This window comes from Schistocerca cancellata, chromosome 1, assembly GCF_023864275.1.
Source record: "Schistocerca cancellata isolate TAMUIC-IGC-003103 chromosome 1, iqSchCanc2.1, whole genome shotgun sequence".
Taxonomy (NCBI): domain Eukaryota; kingdom Metazoa; phylum Arthropoda; class Insecta; order Orthoptera; family Acrididae; genus Schistocerca; species Schistocerca cancellata.
Window position 1 is genome coordinate 1,136,590,867 of NC_064626.1, and position 22,184 is coordinate 1,136,613,050.

The 22,184-nt window shown below is 37.2% G+C and overlaps 1 protein-coding gene across 7 annotated transcripts in view; it reads right to left on the minus strand.

The window, feature by feature from the left end:
- LOC126092715 (serine/threonine-protein phosphatase 6 regulatory ankyrin repeat subunit A-like) overlaps nt 1–22,184 on the minus strand; it is a 423,652-nt gene that overhangs the window by 327,229 nt on the left and 74,239 nt on the right. The window contains exon 1 of one of the 7 annotated variants that reach the window (XM_049908464.1): nt 4,245–4,461. The exons of the other annotated variants lie outside the window; for them this stretch is intronic. The gene's annotated coding sequence lies outside the window, so the exon portion shown is untranslated. Of the gene's footprint in view, nt 1–4,244; nt 4,462–22,184 lie in introns of those variants that run through there. 7 annotated transcript variants of the gene reach the window in all.

Genomic DNA, 22,184 nt, shown 5'->3' on the forward strand with positions numbered 1-22,184 from the left:
CAATAAATGGCATACTATGATGTTTTGTACATTTCAACTCACTAAAACACATTTTAAAGTACAAATTATCAAGCTGTGTTCTTGTGTTATCAAATCGTCAGTGTTTCAATCTCATTATAGCTTATCCACTAACATTCCATATAATCATATGTGAGGTGTGGCACTAACAAAATTTTTGGGAAAGTTATAAACAATGTAGTTTTGAGAAAGATTTTAATCTCTTGGTATACAGTACAATATTGATATTGACATTTGGGTTACAACAAAGCACTTACATATGTTCATTGTCCTCAGGTTACACAATATGTTTTGTGCCAATAACAAGCCAACAAGTCAATTATATCTGGACAGTGTTATAACAAATGTAAAAATAAGTAAGTATGAAATGGGCTTTTTAATATTATGTATCTATCTGAACATGAAGTAGTATGGCTAGGATTGGTGATAAAAAATCCCACAGAACAATGAGAAAAAAAAAAAAGAAAAAAAAAAACACTTTCAGATCATAGCTGTGTACCATAGGAGTGGTCCAATTTCCTGGATCAATTTACAAATGATCCCTTGAAAGCCTTTGTGGTGTAAGTCAAGAAACACAATTTTCCTTCTGAAACCACTAAACTCTCATTACAATGAACTCATTACTAAATGCAGTACTCTTTAAACTACATGTAGCTACAAATTACGGTAATCATTTCATCATCAAAATACACGTCACAAATAAAAATTGACCAGCCCTTTACAAAATTCACAATGGTTATATATACCGTGGAGAAGAAACTGTTTAATGCACTGCCACCAGAAGCACACACTACCTCATTAAAATACTTCAGAAATGTTCTCCAAAAGGGGGTAAAGCTTTCATATGTACCCTCAAACACAGCTTTAACGGGGAAAATTAAATAACATAGAGGAAAGAAGTGTGGAAATCAAAGTTCACAAATTCATTGTCCTTTAAAAAGAACTAATTTGGTGTATACTGTTCTCAATTTTTTTTCATGGAGTGAATCTGTTACACATTTTGCAGCATGTTTCTGATGTGTCAGCAGGTACCTTTTCGCAATAGCTTTGATCAGCAGTACCAAGTGATTATCTAATGGGTGCTGATCCTTCATGTGCTCTCCCAATTCCTCAAACACAGACTTGAACAGAAAAGTGCCAAGTACCTCTGACACACATTTAGTATTAAGATCTTTCACAGGAACCCTCCTATTTCCAGCACTGTATTTTCTAAATACTTTTTCAGAACACATACAAATGTCCACAACATCACCAGATGCTGAAATCAAACCACCTCTACTCTTTCTGTGTATAAGAGAATAGGCAGTATGACTCCCTTCCCCTCGCAACACTGACAAGCATGTTTCACACTGTAAAGTTCTCTCTAAGTGACGAACCACAAATCCTGAAATATAAACAACAATATGGGTTACCACTTCAGAGAGAATCATTTCAGCTTCAACGTAATCATGATCATGGCTCACCAAATGGGTTTCCATATCTAATAATTGCCTACATTCAGGGGTGAAATTGATTTGTTGTTCTATAGTCTGACCACTGTATGTCAAAATAGGGATCTCTTCCAGGGCTATACAATTGCCTCTGTCTGATTCACGAATTTCATTGTGAATCAGGAGTCTCTTATAGGCAGATATGAACTGTCGAGCTGTTGGATTGTTATTCCACCCATCACGACTACGGATTGCACTAAAAACATCTCCAAATGATCTTGGGAGCACTTATAAATGGGGAGGAACTTCAACAAAGGTGCAGAGGATTGTGGTCCAAGCTTTGTATAGAGGTGCAAGACACTAGAAATACACACTAGGAAGCCAATGAAACCTGTTTTCCTGTTACTGTCCACAACTCTTTGTCCCTGACACACAGTAAGTGTTTTGATGTATGACTGAGCTTCCATTAAAAATTCTTTAACAACCTTGAAATTATGAACATTCAAAGGCTGCTTCCACTTATTCTGCAGAAGGCTTTTGGAATTTAACATATCAAACAGGCAGTTGAATATCCTTATAAATTTTATTGTAGCGGAAGCATCTTCAAAGCCTGGTATCTTCATATCGCAGCAGTACTGCATTGCGTCTGCCACGGAAGTGCTGAGCAGCTGGGCTGCTAACCTAACTTTCATTTTGTTATTCACAAAATTAATGTGGCTACCTGTAATGCTGTTGCCTAAGTGGAGACCTTCTTTCACTTGTAACTTATGCAGTAGTTCAAATAGGTACCATGAAATTACATTACCTTGTCCATCCCAAAAATGTTTTCTCTCCCCTAATGCATTTCTTACAAGTTTTAGCATATGGGGTGGATCTAACAGAAATGCAACTTAAAAATTGTTACCTTGAACAAAAAAGGTGGTCTTTAATCCATCAACATCAGTATTGCACCCCAAGCATTTGGCCATAGACATATTGGAGGCACAACCGTCACACGAGAGAGACACTACTTGAATGCCACTGGCACTGGCAAGGCTAATGCATTGTTTAATCAAATGAGCTTTCTGCTCCCCAGTCAATCCATATATCAAAAAATACCCTACTGGTAGCTTCCATGACCCATCAATTGTGACTAACATTAATACAAAGGCCTCTTTAGCTACAGGTAAACTATCCATAGCAACAGATGACCCCATATCTATGTACCCATAATACTGTGTTCCATCAAATTCTATGTGTTGCCTGATTGCAATTTCATCCATTAACAAACTGCATAGAATTTTATTAGTCTGGCCCTGATGAGAAACTTTTGCTTTAATAATAGCAAATGTCTCCATGGCAAAGCCAGGAGCACCATCCACACCCTGGTACCACCTTGCTAATGTTCTTGGATGTGGCAGACACGTATCGTAGCAGCATCTAACATATTTATACGCTTGTGGGGAATAAAAGTTTAATGTAAGAGCAAACGAATGTAGCTCAGGGCTGTAAGTTCTAGGTACACTCTTACAGTTTGCCTTTGCTGCCTGTCGTTGCAACAGCTGCTTGTGCATTCCAGGTATGCTTGCAATAACACTTAGACTGTCTTCATCCACAAAATGTTTTTTTCTCAGTTCTTCCATCACTGTACTCAAACATGCCAATTTTTTTATTAAACGGCGCTTGGATTGCTGAAGAACTTTGACTTTCTTCCTGTAATTTTCATTTTTTGTCAGCAGCACAGACACATCCCTCTTAAGGTTCCTCACTTTTGGTGTTTCTTCAGGATTTACATCCAATGGTGTGGTGGGATTAGCAGGATGAGAAGCTTCAGCCTGAAAGCCACTGGTAGTGGCTTCATCTTGAGTTCTGCATGTAGCAGTTAAATTAACTGTACATTTTGATGTCTGCTGCCTTTGTGTTGGTGGTCGTCTCTTCTTCTGTTCCTACAGAAAACAAAGATTGAAAACAAATAAAAACTGTTCAATTACACCTTACAGCCTACTTATAATTATTTGTATTCCATAATGCATTTACAATATTTGTAGATTCTGATTGGACTTGTTACTATTTATTTGCACTACAATGACAGTACAGAAACAGCTGTGGATGTGAGGGGGTAAGAAACCTGCCTTTATGAAAAGCTGCATTTGGGGGGGGGGGGGGGGTCGATGTACTCTCAGTGGAGTAAGAAAGTGCTAATTTGGTGGTTTTGGATCCACTGTATGTTTTGAAATAGTAGCAATATACACTTGAACATATGATATATTAGACAAACTATCTTACACAATTTAGCACTTCTTTCCAATATGATAATTTGTCACTGTCCATAACAAGAGTAAATGCAATGCTGTTACTGGGGCATTTAAGTAGTGTTCTTTCACTACAGACACCAATGCTTTCAGGTGTGAAACTATTATCAAAGAATACTGATTCAACTTGTTGAATTTTCCAAAATGGATGGTTAAGTAATTAATGACCGAAAGAAGTAGAATTAAATATGACAAAGAGGAAGAGCAGATTATGACAGTTATAACTTGACTTAATGCCTGAAGTCTTATTACACAGAAATGAAATTACACAAAACACACAAACTCTCACGAAAAAATAGAAATTTACACCCGAAAATGTGATAAAACTATGAAAATATTGTTACATAGATTAACTCCACTGTAATCCGCACATGTTATTGGTTAAAGACAAAAACACAACTGAAATTAGAGGCCTAATTAAAACATTCATACTTTCTGGCATTTTACGTTTATTTCCTAGTTTTACAGGAATTCAGAATCAATATGCTGATTTCACGTAGACTACCTTTTGTAAGTGAGGTGGAAATGCAGGAAAAATTGATGGTACAGCATTTTCCCTGATCCGAACACTCGAAACTGAAGTTCGGTTAATATCTTCTTCTCGAAAATGCTGGGAACATATTTTGCTCCATTTGTTAGGTATCCAGTCTTTCCTTCTTACCATATGAACCCAAAGAGCTCTACGAGCTTCATTGATCAGAAATCTGAAATAAAATAAGAAGAAAACAGTTTCACGAAACGTAAACAAGTCCGCAAATCTCACGAATATAAATGACAATATTTTACGAATGGGGCCACTTACGCATGGAACGGGATTCCTTTTATCTTGGTAGCACTATTCCAACGGTTAGTACACCAGTAAACAACGCAAACCGGCATTATAAAATGAAAAAAACTTCCGCAGCTCTACACAGTAGCACAATCGGAAACGAGTCTTCTGACCAAACTGCAATGGCGGAGCTCGGTTTCTGTCAGCTTCGAGTTTGTGACGTCATGGCATCTCCCCTCCTTATACCTCCATGCATATTGTACATACTTTCACTCATTACTCTGGTATGTGCTTATCTTCTGGGGAAACTCAGCCACCAGCATAAAAATCTTTAAATGCAGAAAAGAGCAGTCAGGGCTATCTGCAGCCTAAAGTAACTGGAAACGTGTAGACCACATACGTACACCCAAGAATAATGAGCCTGCCAAGCCTTTACATATATGAGTGTATCCTGTTTGGAAATGAATATCTTTTTACAGTATTGGACACATACAAGAAAATAAGTATATCCATAGCCACAACACAAGAAATATCACTAATGTCAACATGTCTCAGTGTCCAACAGTATTGTATCAGGAAAGTGTTTCAGATATAACATTTGAATTATTTAACACCTTACCTAGTGAGATAAAACTGCAGCAACATAAGAATATGTTTAAATATAACCTTAAATCATCTCTGGTGGAATAGTGTTTTACTCAGTAAAAGAATTTTGAAATTATAACTAGCTACCTTCTAAGTAGACTATGTAATTATGGTTAAATTCAGATTGTGTTGTTTTTGTTACTTGTAATTTGTGATTGTTATTTGTAAACTGAATTCTCTCTCTCTCGCTCTCTCTCTCTCTCACTCTCTGCTCCTCCCTCCCCCTATCTCTCCTTCACTCTCTCTGTCCTCTTCTTTGTCAAATGTTAATTACCCTGTTTTCAATATAATGTTTAATTATGTAATGAATCAAATGGCCCAAATAAACAAATGATATGAAATGAGGTTTATAACAGCAGTGCACTAGTGCTTAACAGAAAACACCACAATCAGGACCAACTCTTATCACATGGGCAAACTAAGTACTCACCAAACTTTAGAGGTGCCCAATTCTGATTCAAAATTTAGAAAATTTTAAGCAATTGGATGTTATGTCAATTTATATTTTTAAATGTTCTACATCCTGGTCCGCATAAAAGCACTGTACCCAAGTAAGTGCTGCTCACATGCAGTACCATTAAACAATGACACATTTCTATAAACAAAATTTTGACAGCAGTCAGTACTGTCTTGCTTCCAATATAGTGGATTAACTTCTGTTTCACCCAGTACTAAGAATGCAGTACTTACAAAACTGTCTATCCTGCTACACACGGTTATTATGATGAAAAATATGTAACATGTGCAGTGCAGCCAGAAACTGTACATCCTCTGAAACTCCCTCCTTCCATGTCACCTAAACCAGAACTGCAACACAGTCATGAACCCACCTCCAAAATTCTCAGTCCCACAAAAGTAACAGTCCTTTCCAGAGATTTTACCTTTCATACTACTCTTTAATTAAATCACACTGGGTTTGTTAAAGACCTGTCTACTTCTCCCAGTTCCTACAGTGGAAACACTGTTTTGCCTCAGACTCTGACTCTACACCTTCTGACCTCAAATCATCCCCAATTAATTTCTCAGAATTTCCTAACCTTGAAACTTGTCTCACAAGCATTCCTCAAATCCCTCAACATGAAACCACAACAATCCATCACCTAAAACTGATCCCAAATTTATAATCCTAGCAGCTGCCAATGCATTACCTGGTGGAGCAACTCTGCCAGTTGTTAGATAGGTCCACCTACAAGCCCTGCTACAGCAACTCCATTCGAGATGCCCTCAGGAGCTCCAGTACCTCAGCAGGAGCTCCAGTACCTCCTAAAACCCTCTGATCCAAACCAGACACTCTACCTGAGTCTATCTCTCTTTGCCCAAGATGCCCTATTGTGGCTAGTTACCATACTATGCCCCACAGAGAGGATCTCTGGTCTTGTGGACACAACATAATGGCTTGGTTCAAATGTCTCTGAGCACTATGTGACTTAACTTCTGAGGTCATCAGTCACCTAGTAATTAGAACTAATTAAACCTAACTAACCTAAGGATATCACACACATCCATGCCCGAGGCAGGATTCGAACCTGCGACCGTAGCAGTCGCTCGGCTCCAGACAGTAGCGCCTAGAACCGCACGGCCACTCCGGCCGGTGGACACAACACCTTTAGCCTGTTACCCATAATCTATCCTCCTATATACCAAAAACCAACTACTTTTTTCATTAATCCTCCACAGTTCCAGTTCATTTACAACCTGGTGTTTTGCTTGTCACTATTGATGCCACACCCCTCTACACTAACATCTCCAATGCCCATTGACTTGAAGCTACAGAATGCTATCTTTCCTGATGCCCAACTGAGTCTAAACCTGCACCCTCCTTCCTAGTCAGTATGACCAGCTGTATTCTCACCCACAATCACTTTTGCTCTGAAGGCACCATCTACCAAAATATCCATGTTATAGCAATGAGCATCCACATGACACCATTTTACACTAAGCTATTCAAGGGCTATCTAGAGGAATCCTTCCCAACCATCCAGAATACCAAATTTATCACTTGGTTCACATTCAGTGATGACATCTTCATGATATGGACCAGGATGCGGGCACCCTATTGTAACGGAACATATTAAAGGCTTTACTGTACCGAAGTATGCGATACCCTCCAAATTCAACCAGTTTAATGAGTATTTATGATTATAGAAAAGTTATTGTGTATGTTAACAATGATTGCATAACATGTCTGCATAAACAGACAACCCATTAAATTATACTGAATAACTGACCCACACAAAAGTTTATATCACTTGATCACTGATACAGCAAATGTCATCATGTAAAAACACTAAGTTCATCTTAAATAATTAATATGAAGTACGAAAAATAGTGGCCAACTTAGGTATTTAGGATCTCCTTAAATAAAAATCACCCAGTGAAACCTATTTGTTCACTAGGAACGTTTTCACTCAGTATTCACGAAATCAATCCTATTTTAGATGAAAACCAATGTAATTCTTAATAATTCATGTTATTTACTTATTTATGCAAATTAGAGAAGTCAATTGACAAACTTCTAAAAACGGTCTTTTTGTAACAAAGAATTATTCTGTCAAGTCAACAAATCTGTCTGTCATTTTAATAACATGTTAAATTCTGTCACTCGATGCAAATTAATAACTTTTCTGCACAAATTATGATAACAGATGTACATGTGACTTGTAAACTATATCTCTTTTTAGTAGTTCTTTGACAATGTTATAAATACAAGCAGCAAGAATGGTCGGGAGGCAGTCGGAATGTCACTTTGGTAAAGTGTGTTTGTGTGTTATTGTTTGAGGTGGATAAACAATGCAAAGAACATGTAACGGAAGTACTACTTTGTGTTGTGTCATGGTCTTTGGTGGACAGTGGAATTAAGATGGCCACCAGAGTAATAAATATTTGAAGTTTACATATTTGTTGGTTTCGCTCGTTCTTTATCATCAAAAGCACATAAAAAACACGGGACCTCATGTTTTTAACCCTAGACAACCAGATGAAGAGCCAGCATCAGCATCGAGAGACAGCAGCGATCCAGCAAGTAGCAGCGATTACCACAACACAATGCATTTTAATGGCGCCAACCTAACATCAAGTGCTAACAAGCTCCGTAAATGGGAGTGAAATAGTGCGATTATAGCAATTAGCAATATCTATGACCAGGCGACCATTACAAAAGTGGGGGCTCATCCGGGATCTTTAAGTGCATCGATGATAATAGTGCAGCGATAAATTTCGTATGTGCTTAGCACTCCAAAAAAGTTTATTTGTGCAGTGTGGCAACAGTGAAAATATGTCAAAAATAAATAAATTGTGTTTGTGCGACTACGAAAAACTATCATCACACCGCTCGGAAGATGAACGTCTGGATTATGCCAATGGAATTCATCAATCAAGACTTCAGCTTCGATAAAACCGAATATAAGTGAAGAAAGCCAGCAAGAACACCAATCACGACATAAGAGCATAGCTACATAAAGCAAGGTATTTTGTTGTTGTCATTTAAAATAATTAATAGTTAACATGTCTCTACCTGAGAGTGATGAGATCGTAGGAAATGTAAAAATTGAACCAGGGGATGGTGAACAATTAAACTTAACAGAGTGGCTAGCAGAGTTTGCAACTCAAATAAGCTCGCAAATTAAACAATCGAGTGAACAAGTAAGTTTGAAACTTAAAGAAAACACAGATAGACTGGATAAGTTAAGTTTGAATTTTGATCTATTAAATACTCATCTCAATGAGAAGTGTGAGGAAATTAAAACTACCCTCAGTAAGGACACTAGAGAACAGTTGATACACTTCAGAAAAGAACTTCAAGTTAAAGTTGAAAGTTTAAATGAAAACATACAAGCTAACACAGAGTAGATACTGAAGTTGAAAGATTAGATCAGAGAATAGACAAAACATCAGAAAACCTTAAACAAGAATACAACCTGTATACCACTAATGTAGATACAAAAGTAGAATATATACACACTAAATATACACAATTGGAAGATGCATTGATGTCAAAACAAATGTTTTACAATCAAAATACAATGTATGGGCACATCCAAGTGAAATGCTTTCCTGGTGAAAATCTGCACCCTATTGACTTTATTCACCAATGTAAGGATATGTTTGTTGTAGGAATGTCAGATAACATAAAAATTAAGTTAGTAAAACGGTTTCTAGAAGGAGAGGCCCTATCCTGGGCAAATGAGAATAATGATTCTTGGAATACTTTTGAAGAGTTTGAAACTAAGTTTATTAGCAAATTTTGGTCACAATCCATACAAGCCAGATTAAAGTCAGAATTTCTAAATGAACCAGTGTATAGAGGGAAAGTAGGGGGAATGCAAAAATTTTGCAGAGATCAACTGAAAAAACTTGCTCACTTGAATAACTCTTTTGATATTATGACACAAATTGATGTTTTAAAAAGAAGGTTACCAGAGAGATTGCAGTGGGAATTGGTCCATGGACCAGACGATTCAATGGAAGAGTTCCTGAAATTTGTAGATAGATTAGATAGGGCCTTGGAAAGAGAAAATAACCAAAGTTTTGGCTCTGGCAACAACCAGTATGGGGGGTGGAACAGGAATGTAAATAGAGATTATTATGGGAGGAGAGACTTTGAAAATTCTGGAAATAATGCTCCAAATAGGGGAGATAGGAGATATGAAAATGATTTCAGAAACAATACACAGGAGGGAGGATGGAGGAGAGATAACAGGAATGATAGAAATAGGTATTGGGGAAGAGAACAAGATAGAAGGGGGTTTGTTGAAACTAGTGAACAAAACGACAATTACAAACGGACAGACCGAGGGAACCAGCCGGGAAGCGGTGGACAGTCCCACTAGATGTCCGTAGTTTTGGGGCTAGACAATATTATGACAGGACAACACATAACCGAAACTGGAGAAGGAGAAGATACAATGTAACGAGTAAGTACCATGAAAATACTGATGTTGTTAGAATGAATAAATTAGAATTTAATAAAAGGTTTTGGGATACTATGAGTAAAAGTGATACAGTTAATGAAAACAGTGTTCAAGCACAGGTACTTAGTGAAAGTGCAGAAGTTGAAGGTATTGCAGAGTTCCATAGTTGGGCTGAAAAAGATACTGGTGTTAATAACAAGTCAGACACACCACAAATAGAATCTATTTTGGGGGGTTTATTTGATAAGAAGGGGGATGACGAAGTGTTTAATGGAGTCAAAGACTCAATTGCTGAGATTCAGATACATAGGGGGGAAACTGAAGATGGGGTTGTTGTGGAGGAGGAGGAAGAAGTAATAGAGGGGCATTTAAATAATGATCCTAAGTCAAGTGATGTTGTTGATGAGAGTGTGGAGGAAGAAATAAAAGTATTTGTAGAATTGAAAAGTGATTATGTGGGAAAGGTAAGTGATGTGACAAACATGGGTAATAATGAGGTTAATTTAAGTGAAATGCAGACTAGGGAATGTGTATCTGAGGACAAGCTATTGCCGATTGGGAACTATGAAACACTAATCTATGAGAATGGTAATAATAATAATATTAAAGAAAATATAAAGGGATGGAATGTAAATGTGTGTTTTCAAGAAAAAGGGGAAAAGTTTTTAGAAGTTTTGTGGAACAACTATGGAAACTGTATAAACAAAGATGCCTTTTGGAAAGAATTAGCAAAGGTAAGTGCAACCTTGTATCCTACATGGTGGACAAGAATCCGTAGTGGACTTTATAAAAAATGGGGTGAAAACAGTAGGTTGTTAAGTGACAACACAGTGTTAAAAGGAACAGATGAAAACAAAGGTTTATGTTTAAATGTCAATGCTTTGCAAACAGAGAGGGATGTGTCTAAGTGTAGGAAAGAGACATTAGACTTAGGAACTAAAGAAATTGAAAATGATCTATTGTTTGAAAATACTGAAAGAGACAAAGATGTTGAGCTAGGTTGTCCATATGTTAAAGTAAACATTGACATTTGTCCATTTGAAACAAAGGAAAGTCCACATCCTAATGCGTCTAGACTGATCTTTCCCAGATCAAGAAGGTTATTTGGATTAAGAAACATCACTGAATTGAAACCATATAAACATGATTAAGCACATTTCCCTGTTTGAATACAGTTACTTACCCATTTTCCGTAAAGCATGTTATCAGCAAAGATTTTACGGGGTGTGTCAAATAGCAACTACCACTCATCCTACAGACCCTGCAAAAATTCCAGATCTCTGAGAGAATGGTTTTATATTTTTATTGTCACTATTGAATATTAAATTTTGAGACATCTTCTTTACTTGCAACGAGCAAGAAGGTGACAAACATTTATTACTTTCCTTTTGTATTGTTGAATATGTGACATACTTGCACCAAATAAAAGACAATGAAAAAAATGTTGTGCAAGACCCATCATTTTGTTACTATTGTGTTCTTAGGCATAAGATTTGTGTACAATTTTCTACAGCTAATCAGATGTTCACCAAGTTTGATGTTTGTGTTATGTTGTGACCAATTTAAGTGTCCAATTTTGGTATTAATATGTTCTTGTACTGTCTTGACTATGTGTCTCAATGGGAGACAAGTTTTTTAAATATTTCCTTTTTTTTCAAACGCATATTATATTCATACATGTGACTTCTCTAGTGTTTGTGTTTATATATAATGTCCATACTTATAATTATGTTCTTTGTTTTCATTTCTTTTATGTGGCTCAAAAAGAGCAGACAGTTGCAATATTTTCCTATGGACATATGACCTGTCCATCTATGTAATATATTTATGTTCCTTCTATTATCTTGATTAATCTGTGACTCAATGAGAACTGACTTTGAAATAATTTACATATATTTTTTATATATCTTAAAATCACATGTGATATATTTGTGTCTGTTTTTGATCATTTTCCATGTGGCTCACTGGGAGCAAAGATTAACATTTTTTTTTACTTTCATATATTACTAAATATTTTTATTATGCTGTCATACTGAGAGCCATAACACAAAGGGCATTTGAAACAACACAACTAAAATATTTGCAGGAAAAAGTCATTTTGAAACGGTGTAACGGTCATTGTATACATACACATTATGCATAGTAAAAAAAAAAAAAAAAAATTATTAAAGTAGTACTTTCCCAAATTTTAACCATTTGACACATTTGTCCTAGTCGGCTAATATCATTAACATTCTGTAAATGATATTACCTGAGGGGGGTATTGTAACAGAACATATTAAAGGCTTTACTGTACCGAAGTATGCGATACCCTCCAAATTCAACCAGTTTAACGAGTATTTATGATTATAGAAAAGTTATTGTGTATGTTAACAATGATTGCATAACATGTCTGCATAAACAGACAACCCATTAAATTATACTGAATTACTGACCCACACAAAAGTTTATATCACTTGATCACTGATACAGCAAATGTCATCATGTAAAAACACTAAGTTCATCTTAAATAATTAATATGAAGTACGAAAAATAGTGGCCAACTTAGGTATTTAGGATCTCCTTAAACAAAAATCACCCAGTGAAACCTATTTGTTCACTAGGAGCATTTTCACTCAGTATTCACGAAATCAATCCTATTTTAGACGAAAACCAATGTAATTCTTAATAATTCATGTTATTTACTTATTTATGCAAATTAGAGAAGTCAATTGACAAACTTCTAAAAACGGTCTTTTTGTAACAAAGAATTATTCTGTCAAGTCAACAAATCTGTCTATCATTTTAATAACATGTTAAATTCTGTCACTCGATGCAAATTAATAACTTTTCTGCACAAATTATGATAACAGATGTACATGTGACTTGTAAACTATATCTCTTTTTAGTAGTTCTTTGACAATGTTATAAATACAAGCAGCAAGAATGGTCGGGAGGCAGTCGGAATGTCACTTTGGTAAAGTGTGTTTGTGTGTTATTGTTTGAGGTGGATAAACAATGCAAAGAACATGTAACGGAAGTACTACTTTGTGTTGTGTCATGGTCTTTGGTGGACAGTGGAATTAAGATGGCCACCAGAGTAATAAATATTTGAAGTTTACATATTTGTTGGTTTCGCTCGTTCTTTATCATCAAAAGCACATAAAAAACACGGGACCTCATGTTTTTAACCCTAGACAACCAGATGAAGAGCCAGCATCAGCATCGAGAGACAGCAGCGATCCAGCAAGTAGCAGCGATTACCACAACACAATGCATTTTAATGGCGCCAACCTAACATCAAGTGCTAACAAGCTCCGTAAATGAGAGTGAAATAGTGCGATTATAGCAATTAGCAATATCTATGACCAGGCGACCATTACACTATGCACATTCCTCCAGAATCTCAATAACACCTCTTCAATCTGCTTTGCCTATTCTTCCTGAACCCAACAAGCCACCTTTCTCAATGATGACCTCCACCCCACGGATGGCTACATTGCTATCTCTGTCCACATCAAGCCTACAACCACCAACAATACCTCCACCTCAACAGCTGCCACCCATTCTACACCAAGAAGGCCCTTCCATATAGCATAACCAGACATAGCCATTGCATTTGTAGAGAGAAGCAGGTGTTTTCCAAATACGCCAAGTGTCTCACTGAGGCTTTCACAGAATGACATTACCATCCAAATCTTGTTCTCGGGTCTCCAGCCAGGTGCAGTCGTTTTCAAACCACGATATTTTGACAGCATTCCTTGCCGTCATTGTTAGGTGATACCTGCAGATTGAGCGTCTTTGCCGAGAAAGCCTAAGATCACACATCCAAATCTTCTCCAGAAACACATATCCCATTCCTTGTCTGCCCAGTTATCCTCAGTCTTCCACATACTAACTGTCTACCCAAGAAGGAGCACACCCCTAGTGATTCTGTACTATGTAGGATGGGAACAACAGAATCAAAATCTCTGCCAGGGTTTCAATTATCTCTCTTTTGCACTGAAATAAGAAACATCCTCATCACTATCCTTCCAACATCTCATAGTCATATTCCAGTGCCCACCTAACTTACATAATATCCTTACCTCTCCCTTCTCCATCCCTGCTTCCAACCTCTTGTGTCATGACTCATATCCCCACAATGGACCTAGATACGAGACCTATACCATATGTCCTCCTGGCACCACATATTCTAGTCCTGTCATAGTCTTTTTTTATCCCATCAAAGGCCGGGCCATCTGTGAAAGCAAGCATGTGATCAATCCACTTAGCTGCAACTAATACAGCACATTCTACATGGGCATGACACCTAACAAGCTATTAGTCCATCTAACTGTGGCCAAGAGACAATTGAACCATGCACTTACTGGGCATGCTGCCCAACACAATGTGCTTCACTTTAATGACTGTTTCACAGCCTGTGCCATATGGATTCTTCCCACCAATATGAGGTTTTCTGAACTGTGCAGATGGAAACTTTCATTCCCATAGCTTCTCTGGCCTCAGCCTTGCCTAGTCCCTGTCCACCACCTGCTTATATCCTTCCCTACTTCCACTCCACTAGAACACATGCCTTCTATGGCAATGTGTCCAATAGTCCTTCACCCTTCTCATCTTCTCTCCTCTGCCCCTTCCCCCTCTCCCTCTCCCCTCACAACATAGCCTTCTGACACTGCACCTAGCAGTCCTATCCTGTCTCAACCGCATTCCTGCACTCTCCCACAAGCAGCACTAGCACTTCCGCCAACCATGACCCGCTATCCCGCCCCCCTCCCACCCAGTCCTCTTCCATATGACCACTACCCACCCCAGCTAGAGCACTGCTCACATCAGATACAGTTCCAGTTTGGCTTAGTGCCCAGAGATGGCAGTTAACATGTATGTATGAGTCACGCTTGTGTGTATGATGTGAGTTTTCTACTTTTGAAGAAGGACTTTGCTCAATAGCTGAAAATTTGTAACATTCTTTTTCATTGTGCCTATCTGTGACTCAGTACCTCTGCTATATTGTGAGTAGCAATCTATCCTTTCCATATTGTTATTATCCATGCTAAACTTTCCACTGTTTGAATATCTGTGCTAAAATTTTTGTAGAGAAACTGTACGTTTCATAACTCAGTATCAGTAGTTTTTTGTAGTTTAGAAATGTGCAGTAGTGTAGTGATATTCCCAAACTTATGTGTGAGACTTTCATAGTGGACAAGGAAACCTCTTGCATATTTGCAAAAAGGGCCCAATTACTTGCAGTATGAGCAGAAACAATTTCTTGTATTTTGGAGACAACATTTTGGTACAAAACGAAACAACAGACACAAATGGTAAGTCTTTGGGCAGTGTTACATGGTAGTAAGTAACAATCTAGTCAGAGGACACAATGCTGCTAAACCATGGCTACTTGAAAGCAAGGAATTCAAATAGAAGTTATGCATTCACTCAAAGAAACATATCTCAGCACCAGTATTGCATTCAGGCACACATTGCATTCAGGCACACACATATACACCAAATCACATTGTCACAGCTATCACAGCAATCTTTATTACAGATTACATATAGTGAAATGACCTAATGCTATTTGTGGTTTATAACAAGGGTGAACATACAATGAACTGTAGAATTCACAGCCACAATACAAAAAGTTAAAATAATCTCCATGTAGGCTACTTGTACATATATCTCTATAGTATTCAGAAGGGAGTTTCATATTCTGGTGCCAAGGTCTGAAACACATTACTGGCATATATCAGACAGGAACTGCCCTTTTGTCTTAATTCTCAAAAATTCTAGAGAAAGTCTTCCACAAAAGCCTTACAGTCTTTATGGAAAAATATCCAATCCTATCCACAGCACAACACAGGTTTAGGAAGAACTGCTCAACCAACAGTGCTATTTCTGAATTCCTAAGTGAAATTTTGCAGAAAGTGGACAGCGGCAATTGTATCACTGGTGCAAGCCTTGACTTGTCAAAAGCATTTGATGTTATAAATCATGAAGCACTCCTACAGAAATTAAATTAACTAGGCATCAGAGGCACACCCAATGACTGGGTCACGTCATACCTTTGTGGATGGAAACACAATACACTGACTACAACAAAATCACAAACCATTACTCAGATTGACATGAAGTATGGTGTTCCCCAAGGATCAGTACTGGGACCAGTGCTGTTCCTTCTACATGTAAATGACCTACAAACATACAGTGTCAAAACTCTTACCAGTTTGCTGATGACACAAGCTTTCTGATTACTGCAAAATCAGAAAACCTACTATAGGAAAATATACCAAAGGCAATGGGCAGCATAATACAATGGTTCACATTCAATACATTAATAATAAATGAAGGAAAACCTGCAGCAATCAACTTCTGTAATGTCAAGGAAAAGGTTCCACGAACTATAGATATCCAGTTGTCAAACAAAGCTGTAAATAGAGTTGACTTGACAAAATCACACAAAAACTAAGCTCTGCCAAAATGGAGTACTACACCTTGGAAAACAGATATTCAGGAAACTTCCAAGTAACATACAATCAATAAGCAACACAGCAGAGTTCAAAACTGCAGTAAAGGCGTATCTAATTGGTCATTGTTTCTACAGTCTGAAAGAGTATTTTGATAAATAATAATGGACCAGTCTTATTCACTGAAAGCACAATAACATTGTAACCACTGAACAGACGCAAATAATGTACCAACAATAAGAAGTGTAACCATAAGAGATTAATGATGTTAAAGTGGTAGAAACAATATTGTATTAAATGATGTCTACATCTACATCTACATCCATACTCTGCAAGCCACCTGACGGTGTGTGGCGGAGGGTACCTTGAGTACCTCTATCGGTTCTCCCTTCTATTCCACTCTCATATTGTTCGTGGAAAGAAGGATTGTCGGTATGCTTCTGTGTGGGTTCTAATCTCTCTGATTTTATCTTCATGTTCTCTTTGCGAGATATACATAGGAGGGAGCAATATACTGCTTGACTCTTCGGTGAAGGTATGTTCTCGAAACTTTAACAAAATCCCGTACCGAACTACTGAGCGTCTCTACTGCAGAGTCTTCCAGTGGAGTTTATCTATCATCTCCATAACACTTTTGCGATTACTAAATGATCCTGTAACGAAGCATGCTGCTCTCCGTTGGATCTTCTCTATCTCTTCTATCAACCCTATCTGTACGGATCCAAAACTGCTGAGCAGTATTCAAGCAGTGGGCGAACAAGTGTACTGTAACCTACTTCCTTTGTTTTCAGATTGCATTTCCTTAGGATTCTTCCAATTAATCTGAGTCTGGCATCTGCTTTACCGACGATCAACTTTATATGATCATTCCATTTTAAATCACTCCTAATGCGTACTCCCAGATAATTTATGGAATTAACTGCTTCCAGTTGCTGACCTGCTATTTTGTACCTAAATGATAAGGGATCTATCTTTCTATGTATTCGCAGCACATTACAGTTGTCTACATTGAGATTCAATTGCCATTCCCTTCACCATGCGTCAATTCGCTGCAGATCCTCCTGCATTTCAGTACAATTTTCCATTGTTACAACCTCTCGATATACCGCAGCATCATCTGCAAAAAGCCTCAGTGAACTTCTGATGTCATCCACCAGGTCATTTATGTATATTGTGAATAGCAGCAGTCCTATGACACTCCCCTGCGGCACACCTGAAATCACTCTTACTTCGGAAGACTTCTCTCCATTGAGAATGACATGCTGCGTTTTGTTATCTAGGAACTCTTCAATCCAATCACACAATTGGTCTGATAGTCCATATGCTCTTACTTTGTCCAACATATTATGTACATTCTATTACCAAAAAGGTCTCATGGACAAATAAATAAATAAACAAATAAATTAAAATCTCCACAAAATCAATAAAGAAGTAAAAGGAAACCTCATTGGCCATACCCTCTACCTTGGACTCAGAAAGTCAATTTAACATAAGTTTAATATTTAATACAAAAAGATCTTGACACTGGCACTATCCAGATAACTGATAGTGCTATGCGTGAAGTTAAGTAAATGTTTTATTTGAAGTATTAGACAAAAAAGCAGCTAAGTAGTAATTGAAGAGCTGTTGCTTTCTCTTCAAATCTACACAATAACATATAAGTAATTTAGAGGTAAATCTAAAAATTATGTTGTTGTTGTGGTCTTCAGTCCTGAGACTGGTTTGATGCAGCTCTCCATGCTACTCTATCCTGTGCAAGCTTCTTCATCTCCCAGTACCTACTGCAGCCTACATCCTTCTGAATCTGCTTAGTGTATTCATCTCTTGGTCTCCCCCTACGATTTTTACCCTCCACGCTGCCCTCCAATACTAAATTGGTGATCCCTTGATGCCTCAAGAACATGTCCTACCAACCAATCCCTTCTTCTGGTCAAGTTGTGCCACAAACTTCTCTTCTCCCCAATCCTATTCAGTACTTCCTCATTAGTTATGTGATCTACCCATCTAATCTTCAGCGTTCCTCTGTAGCACCACATTTCGAAAGCTTCTATTCTCTTCTTATCCAAACTATTTACCGTCCATATTTCACTTCCATACATGGCTGCACTCCATACAAATACTTTCAGAAATGACTTCCTGACACTTAAATCTATACTCGATGTTAACAAATTTCTCTTCTTCAGAAACGCTTTCCTTGCCATTGCCACTCTACATTTAATATCCTCTCTACTTCGACCATCATCAGTTATTTTGCTCCCCAAATAGCAAAACTCCTTTACTACTTTAAGTATCTCATTTCCTAATCTAATACCCTCAACATCACCCGCCTTATTTCGACTACATTCCATTATCCTCGTTTTGCTTTTGTTGATGTTCATCTTATATCCTCCCTTCAAGACACCATACATTCCGTTCAACTGCTCTTCCAAGTCCTTTGCTGTCTCTGACAGAATTACAATGTCATTGGCGAAACTCAAAGTTTTTATTTCTTCTCCATGGATTTTAATACCTACTCCGAATTTTTCTTTTCTTTCCTTTACTGCTTGCTCAATGTACAGATTGAATAACATCGGGGAGAGGCTACAACCCTGTCTAACTCCCTTCCCAACCACTGTTTCCCTTTCATTTCCCTCGACTCTTATAACTGCCATCTGGTTTCTGAACAAATTGTAAATAGCCTTTCGCTCCCTATATTTTACCCCTGCCACCTTTAGAATTTGAAAGAGTGTTCCAGTCAACATTGTCAAAAGCTTTCTCCAAGTCTACAAATGCTAGAAACCTAGGTTTGCCTTTCCTTAATCTTTGTTCTAAGATAAGTCGTAAGGTCAGTATTGCCTCATGTGTTCCAGTATTTCTACGGAATCCAAACTGATCTTCCCCGAGGTCGGCTTCTACTAGTTTTTCCATTCGTCTGTAAAGAATTCGTGTTAGTATTTTGCAGCTGTGGCTTATTAAACTGATTGTTTGGTAATTTTCACATCTGTCAACACCTGCTTTCTTTGGGATTGGAATTATTATATTCTTCTTGAAGTCTGAGGGTATTTTGCCTGTTTCATACATCTTGCTCACCAGATGGTAGAGTTTTGTCAGGACTGGCTCTCCCAAGGCCGTCAGTAGTTCCAATGGAATGTTGTCTACTCTGGGGGCCTTGTTTCGACTCAGGTCTTTCAGTGCTCTGTCAAACTCTTCACGCAAAATTGTATCTCCCATTTCATCTTCATCTACATCCTCTTCCATTTCCATAATATTGTCCTCAAGTACATCGCCCTTGTATAGACCCTCTATATACTCCTTCCATCTTTCTGCTTTCCCTTCTTTGCTTAGAAATTATAGAAGATGTAAAACAAAGCATAGGGTTATAGATATATACAGGCTAAATGAAAGAAGTTTGGCTTTTATAAGGTCAATGCATGAAATCCTCAGCTAGTACTTCAGCTGAATCTTACCAAAGGACCTCTCAAAACTCAATGATTTTCAGGTTGTGTGAAACAGCTCTCACGGTAACAAAGCCTGTTTCCAGGCACTCATGAATGAGACAGGAAGTGAAAATGAGGATGACAAAGGAAAAGCAAAAATGCTGAACTCTGTTTCCAAATGTTCCTTTACAACTGAAGATTCATGACCACTGCCGCTGCAAAAATGAATGACATAGATATTAGTTCCAGTGGAGTTGAGAAACAGTGGAAATCATTACAACTGAACAAGGTCCCAGTTCATGATGAAATCCCTATCAGATTCTATGCAGAATTTGTAACAAGAAGGGTAATAGAAGTGATCCACAAAACTATTCTCCAGTTTCACTGATGTCCATATGTTGTAGAATCTTAGAACATATTATGAGCTCAAACATAATGAAATATCTAAAAGAGAATGACCTTCTCCATGTCAACCAGCATTGACTCCAAAAACAGGAGTCACCTGAAATGCTATTCTTTCATGACATTCTGAAAGTCATCGATCAAGACAATCAGTTGGATGCAATATTTGTTCACTTTCAAGAAGAATTTGACTTAGTAACATACAAACAACTATTACTGAAACTATGATCACAGTGAGTACAGTATAAAACAAAATTTGTAGCCATGGAATGTTTCAGGGCAGAATGGAAAGCAAATTGAATAGATTGTAACAACAACAACCCCTACTTCATTCAGCACTATCAAACACCCAGATTCCAGTGCTGTTATAAGAATGTAATGGATTTCTTTTGTATATTACCTTTGTACACTAATTGTATCATAGCCAACCATTCTAAATTAGACAAAGAACAAGATAATCACAATGTCAGAAATGTAAACAAAGTACGAGTAGTAATCTCCACCTAATGAATGATTTAATATTTAAATGATTATGAAGTACTAACATATCAAACTCATAAAACTCATAACCTGGTAGGACCATCTTTTAATTAAAATATAATGAAAACATGTTCTACCATTTTTGTTTATTGGTCAAATTACATAAAGCTATGGTCAGAATACTATAGGAATTGCTATTACCCACCTGTATAAACAGTATATGTATCAAAGATGACTAATATTGAAAGTAATTATGTGAGTTTAATGAAATAATGGAACCCAATACATGTAAACAAATTGTCAAAAGGAATTTCCTGTGTAAAATACAAAATAACTGTAAATGTTAACTGACAGTTCTGTTAAAGCATATGTCAAAAATTTAATTTTGTTACTGTGGAATAAAAAAATTGTCAAAGTCATTGTTTATTCCAAATATTTGATTTAAATTCAAATGTTGTCATTGTGTTTTGGCTAATTTGTATGTGTGAAACAAATAGTAATGAATATGCAGTTTCTGTATGTATCTCAAGTTGACTTGATGAAATACTTTTCAATTGTAATTACTGAAAACTGCAAAATTAACAAGGGTAATTGTTTGGAAGTTTATATAAGGATTTGAGTTGAATAGTTCAAGGTTACTGTTGAGTTATTATTTGTTATGGACCAGCTGTGTCACTCTTTTGAAGAATAAAATGTCTTAAAAACTTATAAAGGTGTACCTATTATTTCAAGTCACATTGCATGCTGATGGTAATCCTACCAATCCTCTTCATGTCAAGATCACCAGGACATTGAATATGGAGAATCTAAGCATCTGTTTTACACCACCCATCTGAACTTGTCCAATGAGACTATTTGCAGCAAGTTTATATCATTTTGCTCCTAGTAATTTTTAAGAAGAAGTTATGACCAAACTGGATACACAGTTTTTCTGTAGAAAGGAAGCTGCAGGTTATCTTTGACGGAGGAATGAATAGTTGTAGAACTAATTTCAAGTATGCCTCAAGGAAATGTACTGCAATTCTTGCTGTTCATGTTGGAGTTACAATACAAATCAGTCAACTTGTAACAATTTGTGGTGGTATGAAATTAAGGGATTGTGTAGGCTCAACTGAAGGAAAACGGGTGACAGACTTGTGTTAATAGGTGGAATACAGAGATCATTTAGGGAAAAGACTGCTTGTCCAGATCATTACCAAAAACATTCCGTAGAAGCAGAACAGAACCAGCACAATCCCAGTAACAGTTAACACTAATGTCAGATGTATCACCATGGAATCAGTGAGAAATACAATAGATAATCTTTATCACTTAAAAATATTTCACCAGGGTGTACAAAATATTTTCATTAGAAAGAAGAGCTGCTGCTTTCTCTTAAAG